This window comes from Perissodus microlepis, chromosome 14 (genome assembly GCF_051167445.1).
Source record: "Perissodus microlepis isolate ML-2025 ecotype Zambia chromosome 14, ASM5116744v1, whole genome shotgun sequence".
Lineage (NCBI taxonomy): Eukaryota > Metazoa > Chordata > Actinopteri > Cichliformes > Cichlidae > Perissodus > Perissodus microlepis.
Window position 1 is genome coordinate 4,261,715 of NC_140474.1, and position 9,659 is coordinate 4,271,373.

General features: G+C 51.0%; 17 non-coding genes across 17 annotated transcripts; all 17 read left to right on the forward strand.

Annotated features, from left to right (window-relative positions):
• Nucleotides 1-130: 130 nt before the first annotated feature.
• LOC146373002 (U2 spliceosomal RNA) lies at nucleotides 131-321 on the forward strand. The gene has a single exon (XR_014802444.1). It is a non-coding gene; the product is annotated as a U2 spliceosomal RNA (small nuclear RNA).
• A 243-nt stretch (nucleotides 322-564) lies between these two features.
• LOC146373003 (U5 spliceosomal RNA) lies at nucleotides 565-679 on the forward strand. The gene has a single exon (XR_014802388.1). It is a non-coding gene; the product is annotated as a U5 spliceosomal RNA (small nuclear RNA).
• Nucleotides 680-871: 192 nt separating this feature from the next.
• Nucleotides 872-1,062, forward strand: LOC146373004 (U2 spliceosomal RNA). Its single transcript, XR_014802541.1, has one exon. It is a non-coding gene; the product is annotated as a U2 spliceosomal RNA (small nuclear RNA).
• Nucleotides 1,063-1,305: 243 nt separating this feature from the next.
• On the forward strand, nucleotides 1,306-1,418 carry LOC146373005 (U5 spliceosomal RNA). Its single transcript, XR_014802433.1, has one exon. It is a non-coding gene; the product is annotated as a U5 spliceosomal RNA (small nuclear RNA).
• A 194-nt stretch (nucleotides 1,419-1,612) lies between these two features.
• Nucleotides 1,613-1,803, forward strand: LOC146373006 (U2 spliceosomal RNA). Its single transcript, XR_014802443.1, has one exon. It is a non-coding gene; the product is annotated as a U2 spliceosomal RNA (small nuclear RNA).
• Nucleotides 1,804-2,046: 243 nt separating this feature from the next.
• Nucleotides 2,047-2,159, forward strand: LOC146373007 (U5 spliceosomal RNA). Its single transcript, XR_014802515.1, has one exon. It is a non-coding gene; the product is annotated as a U5 spliceosomal RNA (small nuclear RNA).
• A 194-nt stretch (nucleotides 2,160-2,353) lies between these two features.
• LOC146373008 (U2 spliceosomal RNA) lies at nucleotides 2,354-2,544 on the forward strand. Its single transcript, XR_014802473.1, has one exon. It is a non-coding gene; the product is annotated as a U2 spliceosomal RNA (small nuclear RNA).
• A 243-nt stretch (nucleotides 2,545-2,787) lies between these two features.
• On the forward strand, nucleotides 2,788-2,900 carry LOC146373009 (U5 spliceosomal RNA). The gene has a single exon (XR_014802324.1). It is a non-coding gene; the product is annotated as a U5 spliceosomal RNA (small nuclear RNA).
• A 194-nt stretch (nucleotides 2,901-3,094) lies between these two features.
• LOC146373010 (U2 spliceosomal RNA) lies at nucleotides 3,095-3,276 on the forward strand. The gene has a single exon (XR_014802589.1). It is a non-coding gene; the product is annotated as a U2 spliceosomal RNA (small nuclear RNA).
• Nucleotides 3,277-3,519: 243 nt separating this feature from the next.
• Nucleotides 3,520-3,632, forward strand: LOC146373011 (U5 spliceosomal RNA). Its single transcript, XR_014802325.1, has one exon. It is a non-coding gene; the product is annotated as a U5 spliceosomal RNA (small nuclear RNA).
• Nucleotides 3,633-3,826: 194 nt separating this feature from the next.
• LOC146373012 (U2 spliceosomal RNA) lies at nucleotides 3,827-4,017 on the forward strand. Its single transcript, XR_014802542.1, has one exon. It is a non-coding gene; the product is annotated as a U2 spliceosomal RNA (small nuclear RNA).
• Nucleotides 4,018-4,260: 243 nt separating this feature from the next.
• LOC146373013 (U5 spliceosomal RNA) lies at nucleotides 4,261-4,373 on the forward strand. The gene has a single exon (XR_014802326.1). It is a non-coding gene; the product is annotated as a U5 spliceosomal RNA (small nuclear RNA).
• A 194-nt stretch (nucleotides 4,374-4,567) lies between these two features.
• On the forward strand, nucleotides 4,568-4,758 carry LOC146373014 (U2 spliceosomal RNA). Its single transcript, XR_014802474.1, has one exon. It is a non-coding gene; the product is annotated as a U2 spliceosomal RNA (small nuclear RNA).
• A 243-nt stretch (nucleotides 4,759-5,001) lies between these two features.
• Nucleotides 5,002-5,118, forward strand: LOC146373015 (U5 spliceosomal RNA). Its single transcript, XR_014802419.1, has one exon. It is a non-coding gene; the product is annotated as a U5 spliceosomal RNA (small nuclear RNA).
• Nucleotides 5,119-5,308: 190 nt separating this feature from the next.
• LOC146373016 (U2 spliceosomal RNA) lies at nucleotides 5,309-5,499 on the forward strand. Its single transcript, XR_014802520.1, has one exon. It is a non-coding gene; the product is annotated as a U2 spliceosomal RNA (small nuclear RNA).
• A 243-nt stretch (nucleotides 5,500-5,742) lies between these two features.
• On the forward strand, nucleotides 5,743-5,855 carry LOC146373017 (U5 spliceosomal RNA). Its single transcript, XR_014802327.1, has one exon. It is a non-coding gene; the product is annotated as a U5 spliceosomal RNA (small nuclear RNA).
• A 194-nt stretch (nucleotides 5,856-6,049) lies between these two features.
• Nucleotides 6,050-6,240, forward strand: LOC146373018 (U2 spliceosomal RNA). Its single transcript, XR_014802605.1, has one exon. It is a non-coding gene; the product is annotated as a U2 spliceosomal RNA (small nuclear RNA).
• Nucleotides 6,241-9,659: the final 3,419 nt, after the last annotated feature.

Consider the following 9,659-nt stretch of genomic DNA (forward strand, 5'->3'; position numbering starts at 1 on the left):
GGCCTCTGAGGTACTGTGGGTGGGCGGAGATTTGAAGCGGTTCCCTCCCTGTGAGCCAAGTGAAAGAGCGCACCATCACAAGCGAGAAGTGTCCCGAGAAGGCGGCTCAGCCAGGAACCTGCAGGAAGCCATCGCTTCTCGGCCTTTTGGCTAAGATCAAGTGTAGTATCTGTTCTTATCAGTTTAATATCTGATACGCCCCCGATTCGGGGGCAACGTATTAAACGCATTTTTAGAACAGGGAGCCGAATAAGGGGCTCGCTCCGTTCGCTCCACGCATCGACCCGGTATTGCAGTGCCTCCGGGAACGGTGCCCCCTTTGCTGACTTTGTGCAAAAGCAAGAAAGCCAAACAAAGTAAGGTCTGCCAAGCCAAGAGCCAGAAAGCAGCCTGAAGCCGCGAACATGCTCCTCTCCAGTCACCCCTCTCCTGTCAAAGTGGAACTCTGGAGCAGAGCAGGCGGGGCCTGAGATCTGCCCCTTCAGCCAAGAAAACAGGGCCTACCGTGACGCCGGAAGCCGGGACGAGGAGTCACTGCGGCTTCCTGCGAGGCCAAAGAGACACACACTCTGGCTTCTCTTCAAAACGTACAAGTCTTTCGCCTTTTACTAAAGACTTCCGTGGAGAGTGAGGCTAAGGAGTTGCACCTATTTTTGGCAGGATCTGCCGTCTGGCTGGGCCCTCTCCTCGTTGTTCAAAAGAAGAAATAGACGAAAGCGCGCAGTTCCAGGGAGCTCCGCAGGCCTGTGAGGTACTGTGGGTGGGCGGAGATTTGAAGCGGTTCCCTCCCTGTGAGCCAAGTGAAAGAGCGCACCGTCACAAGCGAGAAGTGTCCCGAGAAGGCGGCTCAGCCAGGAACCTTCAGGAGGCCATCGCTTCTCGGCCTTTTGGCTAAGATCAAGTGTAGTATCTGTTCTTATCAGTTTAATATCTGATACGCCCCCGATTCGGGGGCAACGTATTAAACGCATTTTTAGAACAGGGAGCCGAATAAGGGGCTCGTTCCGTTCGCTCCACGCATCGACCCGGTATTGCAGCGCCTCCGGGAACGGTGCCCCCTTTGCTGACTTTGTGCAAAAGCAAGAAAGCCAAACAAAGTAAGGTCTGCCAAGCCAAGAGCCAGAAAGCAGCCTGAAGCCGCGAACGTGCTCCTCTCCAGTCACCCCTCTCCTGTCAAAGTGGAACTCTGGAGCAGAGCAGGCGGGGCCTGAGATCTGCCCCTTCAGCCAAGCAAACAGGGCCTACCGTGACGCCGGAAGCCGGGACGAGGAGTCACTGCGGCTTCCTGCGAGGCCAAAGAAACACACGCTCTGGCTTCTCTTCAAAACTTACAAGTCTTTCGCCTTTTACTAAAGACTTCCGTGGAGAGTGAGGCTAAGGAGTTGCACCTATTTTTGGCAGGGTCTGCCGTCTGGCTGGGCCCTCTCCTCGTAGTTCAAAAGAAGAAATAGACGAAAGCGTGCAGTTCCAGGGAGCTCCGCAGGCCTCTGAGGTACTGTGGGTGGGCGGAGATTTGAAGCGGTTCCCTCCCTGTGAGCCAAGTGAAAGAGCGCACCGTCACAAGCGAGAAGTGTCCCGAGAAGGCGGCTCAGCCAGGAACCTGCAGGAGGCCATCGCTTCTCGGCCTTTTGGCTAAGATCAAGTGTAGTATCTGTTCTTATCAGTTTAATATCTGATACGCCCCCGATTCGGGGGCAACGTATTAAACTCATTTTTAGAACAGGGAGCCGAATAAGGGGCTCGCTCCGTTCGCTCCACGCATCGACCCGGTATTGCAGTGCCTCCGGGAACGGTGCCCCCTTTGCTGACTTTGTGCAAAAGCAAGAAAGCCAAACAAAGTAAGGTCTGCCAAGCCAAGAGCCAGAAAGCAGCCTGAAGCCGCGAACGTGCTCCTCTCCAGTCACCCCTCTCCTGTCAAAGTGGAACTCTGGAGCAGAGCAGGCGGGGCCTGAGATCTGCCCCTTCAGCCAAGCAAACAGGGCCTACCGTGACGCCGGAAGCCGGGACGAGGAGTCACTGCGGCTTCCTGCGAGGCCAAAGAAACACACACTCTGGCTTCTCTTCAAAACGTACAAGTCTTTCGCCTTTTACTAAAGACTTCCGTGGAGAGTGAGGCTAAGGAGTTACACCTATTTTTGGCAGGGTCTGCCGTCTGGCTGGGCCCTCTCCTCGTTGTTCAAAAGAAGAAATAGAAGAAAGCGCGCAGTTCCAGGGAGCTCCGCAGGCCTCTGAGGTACTGTGGGTGGGCGAAGATTTGAAGCGGTTCCTTTCCTGTGAGCCAAGTGAAAGAGCGCACCGTCACAAGCGAGAAGTGTCCCGAGAAGGCGGCTCAGCCAGGAACCTGCAGGAGGCCATCGCTTCTCGGCCTTTTGGCTAAGATCAAGTGTAGTATCTGTTCTTATCAGTTTAATATCTGATACGCCCCCGATTCGGGGGCAACGTATTAAACGCATTTTTAGAACAGGGAGCCGAATAAGGGGCTCGCTCCGTTCGCTCCACGCATCGACCCGGTATTGCAGCGCCTCCGGGAACGGTGCCCCCTTTGCTGACTTTGTGCAAAAGCAAGAAAGCCAAACAAAGTAAGGTCTGCCAAGCCAAGAGCCAGAAAGCAGCCTGAAGCCGCGAACGTGCTCCTCTCCAGTCACCCCTCTCCTGTCAAAGTGGAACTCTGGAGCAGAGCAGGCGGGGCCTGAGATCTGCCCCTTCAGCCAAGCAAACAGGGCCTACCGTGACGCCGGAAGCCGGGACGAGGAGTCACTGCGGCTTCCTGCGAGGCCAAAGAAACACACACTCTGGCTTCTCTTCAAAACGTACAAGTCTTTCGCCTTTTACTAAAGACTTCCGTGGAGAGTGAGGCTAAGGAGTTGCACCTATTTTTGGCAGGGTCTGCCGTCTGGCTGGGCCCTCTCCTCGTTGTTCAAAAGAAGAAATAGAAGAAAGCGCGCAGTTCCAGGGAGCTCCGCAGGCCTCTGAGGTACTGTGGGTGGGCGAAGATTTGAAGCGGTTCCTTCCCTGTGAGCCAAGTGAAAGAGCGCACCGTCACAAGCGAGAAGTGTCCCGAGAAGGCGGCTCAGCCAGGAACCTGCAGGAGGCCATCGCTTCTCGGCCTTTTGGCTAAGATCAAGTGTAGTATCTGTTCTTATCAGTTTAATATCTGATATGCCCCCGATTCGGGGGCAACGTATTAAACGCATTTTTAGAACAGGGAGCCGAATAAGGGGTTCGCTCCACGCATCGACCCGGTATTGCAGCGCCTCCGGGAACTGTGCCCCCTTTGCTGACTTTGTGCAAAAGCAAGAAAGCCAAACAAAGTAAGGTCTGCCAAGCCAAAAGCCAGAAAGCAGCCTGAAGCCGCGAACATGCTCCTCTCCAGTCACCCCTCTCCTGTCAAAGTGGAACTCTGGAGCAGAGCAGGCGGGGCCTGAGATCTGCCCCTTCAGCCAAGAAAACAGGGCCTATCGTGACGCCGGAAGCCGGGACGAGGAGTCACTGCGGCTTCCTGCGAGGCCAAAGAAACACACACTCTGGCTTCTCTTCAAAACGTACAAGTCTTTCGCCTTTTACTAAAGACTTCCGTGGAGAGTGAGGCTAAGGAGTTGCACCTATTTTTGGCAGGGTCTGCCGTCTGGCTGGGCCCTCTCCTCGTTGTTCAAAAGAAGAAATAGAAGAAAGCGCGCAGTTCCAGGGAGCTCCGCAGGCCTCTGAGGTACTGTGGGTGGGCGGAGATTTGAAGCGGTTCCCTCCCTGTGAGCCAAGTGAAAGAGCGCACCGTCACAAGCGAGAAGTGTCCCGAGAAGGCGGCTCAGCCAGGAACCTGCAGGAGGCCATCGCTTCTCGGCCTTTTGGCTAAGATCAAGTGTAGTATCTGTTCTTATCAGTTTAATATCTGATACGCCCCCGATTCGGGGGCAACGTATTAAACGCATTTTTAGAACAGGGAGCCGAATAAGGGGCTCGTTCCGTTCGCTCCACGCATCGACCCGGTATTGCAGCGCCTCCGGGAACGGTGCCCCCTTTGCTGACTTTGTGCAAAAGCAAGAAAGCCAAACAAAGTAAGGTCTGCCAAGCCAAGAGCCAGAAAGCAGCCTGAAGCCGTGAACATGCTCCTCTCCAGTCACCCCTCTCCTGTCAAAGTGGAACTCTGGAGCAGAGCAGGCGGGGCCTGAGATCTGCCCCTTCAGCCAAGAAAACAGGGCCTACCGTGACGCCGGAAGCCGGGACGAGGAGTCACTGCGGCTTCCTGCGAGGCCAAAGAAACACACACTCTGGCTTCTCTTCAAAACGTACAAGTCTTTCGCCTTTTACTAAAGACTTCCGTGGAGAGTGAGGCTAAGGAGTTGCACCTATTTTTGGCAGGGTCTGCCGTCTGGCTGGGCTCTCTCCTCGTTGTTCAAAAGAAGAAATAGAAGAAAGCGCGCAGTTCCAGGGAGCTCCGCAGGCCTCTGAGGTACTGTGGGTGGGCGGAGATTTGAAGCGGTTCCCTCCCTGTGAGCCAAGTGAAAGAGCGCACCGTCACAAGCGAGAAGTGTCCCGAGAAGGCGGCTCAGCCAGCAACCTGCAGGAGGCCATCGCTTCTCGGCCTTTTGGCTAAGATCAAGTGTAGTATCTGTTCTTATCAGTTTAATATCTGATACGCCCCCGATTCGGGGGCAACGTATTAAACGCATTTTTAGAACAGGGAGCCGAATAAGGGGCTCGCTCCGTTCGCTCCACGCATCGACCCGGTATTGCAGCGCCTCCGGGAACGGTGCCCCCTTTGCTGACATTGTGCAAAAGCAAGAAAGCCAAACAAAGTAAGGTCTGCCAAGCCAAGAGCCAGAAAGCAGCCTGAAGCCGCGAACGTGCTCCTCTCCAGTCACCCCTCTCCTGTCAAAGTGGAACTCTGGAGCAGAGCAGGCGGGGCCTGAGATCTGCCCCTTCAGCCAAGCAAACAGGGCCTACCGTGACGCCGGAAGCCGGGACGAGGAGTCACTGCGGCTTCCTGCGAGGCCAAAGAAACACACACTCTGGCTTCTCTTCAAAACGTACAAGTCTTTCGCCTTTTACTAAAGACTTCCGTGGAGAGTGAGGCTAAGGAGTTGCACCTTTTTTTGGAAGGGTCTGCCGTCTGGCTGGGCCCTCTCCTCGTTGTTCAAAAGAAGAAATAGATGAAAGCGCGCAGTTCCAGGGAGCTCCGCAGGCCTCTGAGGTACTGTGGGTGGGCGGAGATTTGAAGCGGCTCCTACCCTGTGAGCCAAGTGAAAGAGCGCACCGTCACAAGCGAGAAGTGTCCCGAGAAGGCGGCTCAGCCAGGAACCTGCAGAAAGCCATCGCTTCTCGGCCTTTTGGCTAAGATCAAGTGTAGTATCTGTTCTTATCAGTTTAATATCTGATACGCCCCCGATTCGGGGGCAACGTATTAAACGCATTTTTAGAACAGGGAGCCGAATAAGGGGCTCGCTCCGTTCGCTCCACGCATCGACCTGGTATTGCAGCGCCTCCGGGAACGGTGCCCCCTTTGCTGACTTTGTGCAAAAGCAAGAAAGCCAAACAAAGTAAGGTCTGCCAAGCCAAGAGCCAGAAAGCAGCCTGAAGCCGCGAACGTGCTCCTCTCCAGTCACCCCTCTCCTGTCAAAGTGGAACTCTGGAGCAGAGCAGGCGGGGCCTGAGATCTGCCCCTTCAGCCAAGAAAACAGGGCCTACCGTGACGCCGGAAGCCGGGACGAGGAGTCACTGCGGCTTCCTGCGAGGCCAAAGAAACACACACTCTGGCTTCTCTTCAAAACGTACAAGTCTTTCGCCTTTTACTAAAGACTTCCGTGGAGAGTGAGGCTAAGGAGTTGCACCTATTTTTGGCAGGGTCTGCCGTCTGGCTGGGCCCTCTCCTCGCTGTTCAAAAGAAGAAATAGATGAAAGCGCGCAGTTCCAGGGAGCTCCGCAGGCCTCTGAGGTACTGTGGGTGGGCGGAGATTTGAAGCGGTTCCCTCCCTGTGAGCCAAGTGAAAGAGCGCACCGTCACAAGCGAGAAGTGTCCCGAGAAGGCGGCTCAGCCAGGAACCTGCAGAAAGCCATCGCTTCTCGGCCTTTTGGCTAAGATCAAGTGTAGTATCTGTTCTTATCAGTGGAGGTGGGAAGCAAAGAAAGATGGCGACGTCGTCGGCCAGTTATTCTGAGAGGGACGCATGGACTTTTGGAACAAGAAATACGCTGAGATTTGAACTCATGGAGAAAGACACACAACTTCACGACAGAATAACTTTTGGACGGAGAATTCTCTTCGAAGCCTTGAAGATACAGCCGGAGAAGATATTCTGCCTACAACAGAGCACTGCAAGTAAGCACTATGATGTGACATTCTGTACAGGAGAATACGCGGAAGAAGTGAGAAGGAAGAGCATTGTGGAAGAAGATAAAGAACTGCGGAGATATATGGTGACCCCTTTGTATCGCAATGATTACAGAATTTTAACGATACATATGTATAACCCATGGGTCACGGAAGAGACTATCAGGTACTTTCTAGGGAGATACGTTACTGTTCTCCCAGGAGTACGAAAGATAAAGGACGGTCTGGGCATATGGACCGGAAAGAGACAATTTCGCATCAAATTGAGTGCGGATATGAACAGTGAAGATGGATATTGCCACCCACCTGCAGTCTTTTCTATTGGAGCGGACAGAGGCTTCCTTGTTTACGCAGGGCAGCCCGAAGCATGTAGGAAATGCGGGAGTGTTGGACATAATGCGGAACAATGCGACCAGGTGAGGTGTAGGAGTTGCGGCAAGCTTGGACATATTACGAGGGACTGCAAGGAGCCCAGAAGATGTCACTTATGTGACTCGGATGCGCACATGGCGAGAGATTGTACTAAGCCACGGCCTTATTCAGCCGTGGTAAAGACTGGACTTATTGGGGAAGAACGTAGCGAAGAGGAAATAGACTCTGGTGTAGGAGCAAGGCCACAGGAGCCGCTACCAGCTGCTGGAAATCAGGCTAACGAGGACAAAGTGGAAAGTGTGGAGGAGGGGACGGAGCGACGTGAGGAGAAGGGAGAGAGGAGTCTTGAGCAAGATGGTGAGAAAGTACAGCAGGGGGAGGAACCCCCAAAATGTTGGGAAGTGGTCGGAAAACCACGGAGAAAGTCTGCTAAAAGGAGGAGAAAGGTGAGTCCAGCCGCTTTCTCTGAAGATGGTAAGCTAAGAGATCAGGATATTAGGGAGGAGGTTTTGGAGGAAGGTGGAAATGTGGAGGGGTATGTGTTGAGGGGAACACAGACTGAGTGCATGCATACCCCCCTAAGTGATGTGACAAGCGATGGAGATATGGAAGAGGAAGGCGAGAGCGAAGAAAAGTCAGAGGACTCTTTCATAAAAGACCTTTTGTTACACGTCAATATGGATAGTTAGAGAATCCAAGAGAGGAGGTAAAATATACCAAGAGACTCATTGTAATTTTTTTCTCTTTATTTATTTATTTATTTTTTTTGCCCTTAGTGCTCCACTTGCTTTTTGTTTATGGTATGGGGAAAATACGGATAATTACCCTGAATGTTAGGGGGCTAAAAAGTGTCCAAAAGAGAAAAATTGTTTATGAATTTTTATTGAGCTACAATTTCGATGTTTGTTTGGTCCAGGAAGCTCATCTGAGAGATGAGAGGGATGTTGCTTTGTTTACTGAGGAATGGAGGGGAGGGGAAGCTTCTTGGAGCATTGGGGGGGTACATGGGACTGGAGTTGGGGTGTTATGTGGGGATAAAGATATTCGGATAATTGAGAGCTTTACTGTAATACAAGGAAGGGTAATGGTGGTGGATATCGATAAAAATGGGACTCAATGCCGGATAATAAATGTATATGCACAGGTGGAGCACGGGCTACGTAAGGACCTTTTCCAAAAAATGGATACTTGTTTTTTGACTAGGAAAGATATTATTGTGGGAGGGGATTTTAATTGCTCTTTGGAAAGGGAAAAGTTTTCCCGCCCCTTTAGGACCTTCATTAAGAAATATGGATTAATTGACGTAATGGGGAAGTTACTGGGAAAGCAAGTGGGGTATACTTGGAAGAACACAAGGGGGGTGAAGAGTAGGTTAGATTACATTTTAGTAGAAAAAAAGTGCAAAATAATAGAGGGAAAAACAATACCGGCCCTCTTCACAGATCATCAAGCAGTTGATGTGGAGCTCGAGATAGTAGGGCCAGACTTTGGAAAAGGGTATTGGAAGTTTAACAACGACGTCCTCGCAGAGAAAGCCTATAGGGAAGGCTTCATGAAAATCTTCCCGATATGGGCCGAGATGAAAAGCTTATACAGTAACAACGTGGTTTGGTGGGAGGACATAAAGAAAAAAATCAAAAAGTTTACGGTCGAATATTGTACAGAGAGGGCAAAAGTCCGAAAGAAAGAGTTCGACACAATACAAAAAGAAATAGAAAAAATCTATGTTATGGAAAATAGGGGAAGGGAAATTAAAAAGGAAGGGTACTTGGACAATTTAAAAATGAGACAGGAGGAATTACTTGAGAGGAAAGCGAGGGCCGTAATATATAAATTAAAACAGGAAGAGTATGAGGAGAATGAGAAATGCTCCTCATACTTTTTTAGCAAAATGAAGACTAGGGATAAGAGGGGGGTTATAACGGAACTGGAGAGGGATGGAAAGGTGATAAGGGGGAAAGATGATTTGTTAAGAACGGTGGAAGAATATTATGGAAAATTGTTTACAAAGGAGAGCTTGGATGAGGGGAAGGGGGAGGTTTTTATAAGATCGCTAAGGAGAAGGCTACCCGAAGAAGAAAATGGCAAGCTGGGGGGGGAATTGACAGTAGGGGAGGTGTATAATGTGGTAACGGCAATGAAGGCCAATAAGGTGCCCGGTATAGACGGCCTAACAAAAGAATTTTACGTGGCGTTTTGGGATATGGTGGGGATCCACCTTTTGGAGGTTTTTAAGGAAATCATGGAGGAAGGAGAGATGCCGGAAAGCATGAAAACGGGAGTGGTGACTATTCTGCTTAAGAAAGGAAACCCGAACCAACTAGACAATTACAGGCCACTAACTATGCTGTGCGTGGACTATAAAGTACTGAGTAAGGTTCTGGCGAATAGGCTAGCAGGAGTCATGTCACACATAGTGGAAATGGACCAAACTTGTGGGGTACAGGGGAGGCAAATCACATGGAACTTACATCTACACAGGGATGTACTCGCATATGTAAAGGAGAGAAACATTGCTGCAATATGTGTTAGCCTGGATCAGCAGAAAGCTTTCGATAGAGTAGACCACGCTTTTTTGTGGAAGGTTATGGAGGGGCTGGGTCTAGGAGGAGTCATTACAAAATGGGTAAAGGTTTTATATAAGGGCATAAATTCAAAAATCAAAATTAATGGGCATTTAACGGATAAAGTGCAACAAACAAGAGGATTGCGGCAAGGGTGCCCGCTCTCTGTGGTGCTGTTTGTTTTGTACGCAGAACCCCTGGCTTGTGCAATAAGGGGGAGCCACGCTGTTAAAGGGATAACGCTGCCCCGGGGCGAGAGCTTAAAAATATCACAATACGCGGATGACACAATATTATACTTGGCAGATGATGAAAGCTTAAGGGGAGTGATAGACCTTCTATATGATTATGAAAAAGCAACTGGATCGAGAATAAACAAGGAGAAGACTAGGTACAAA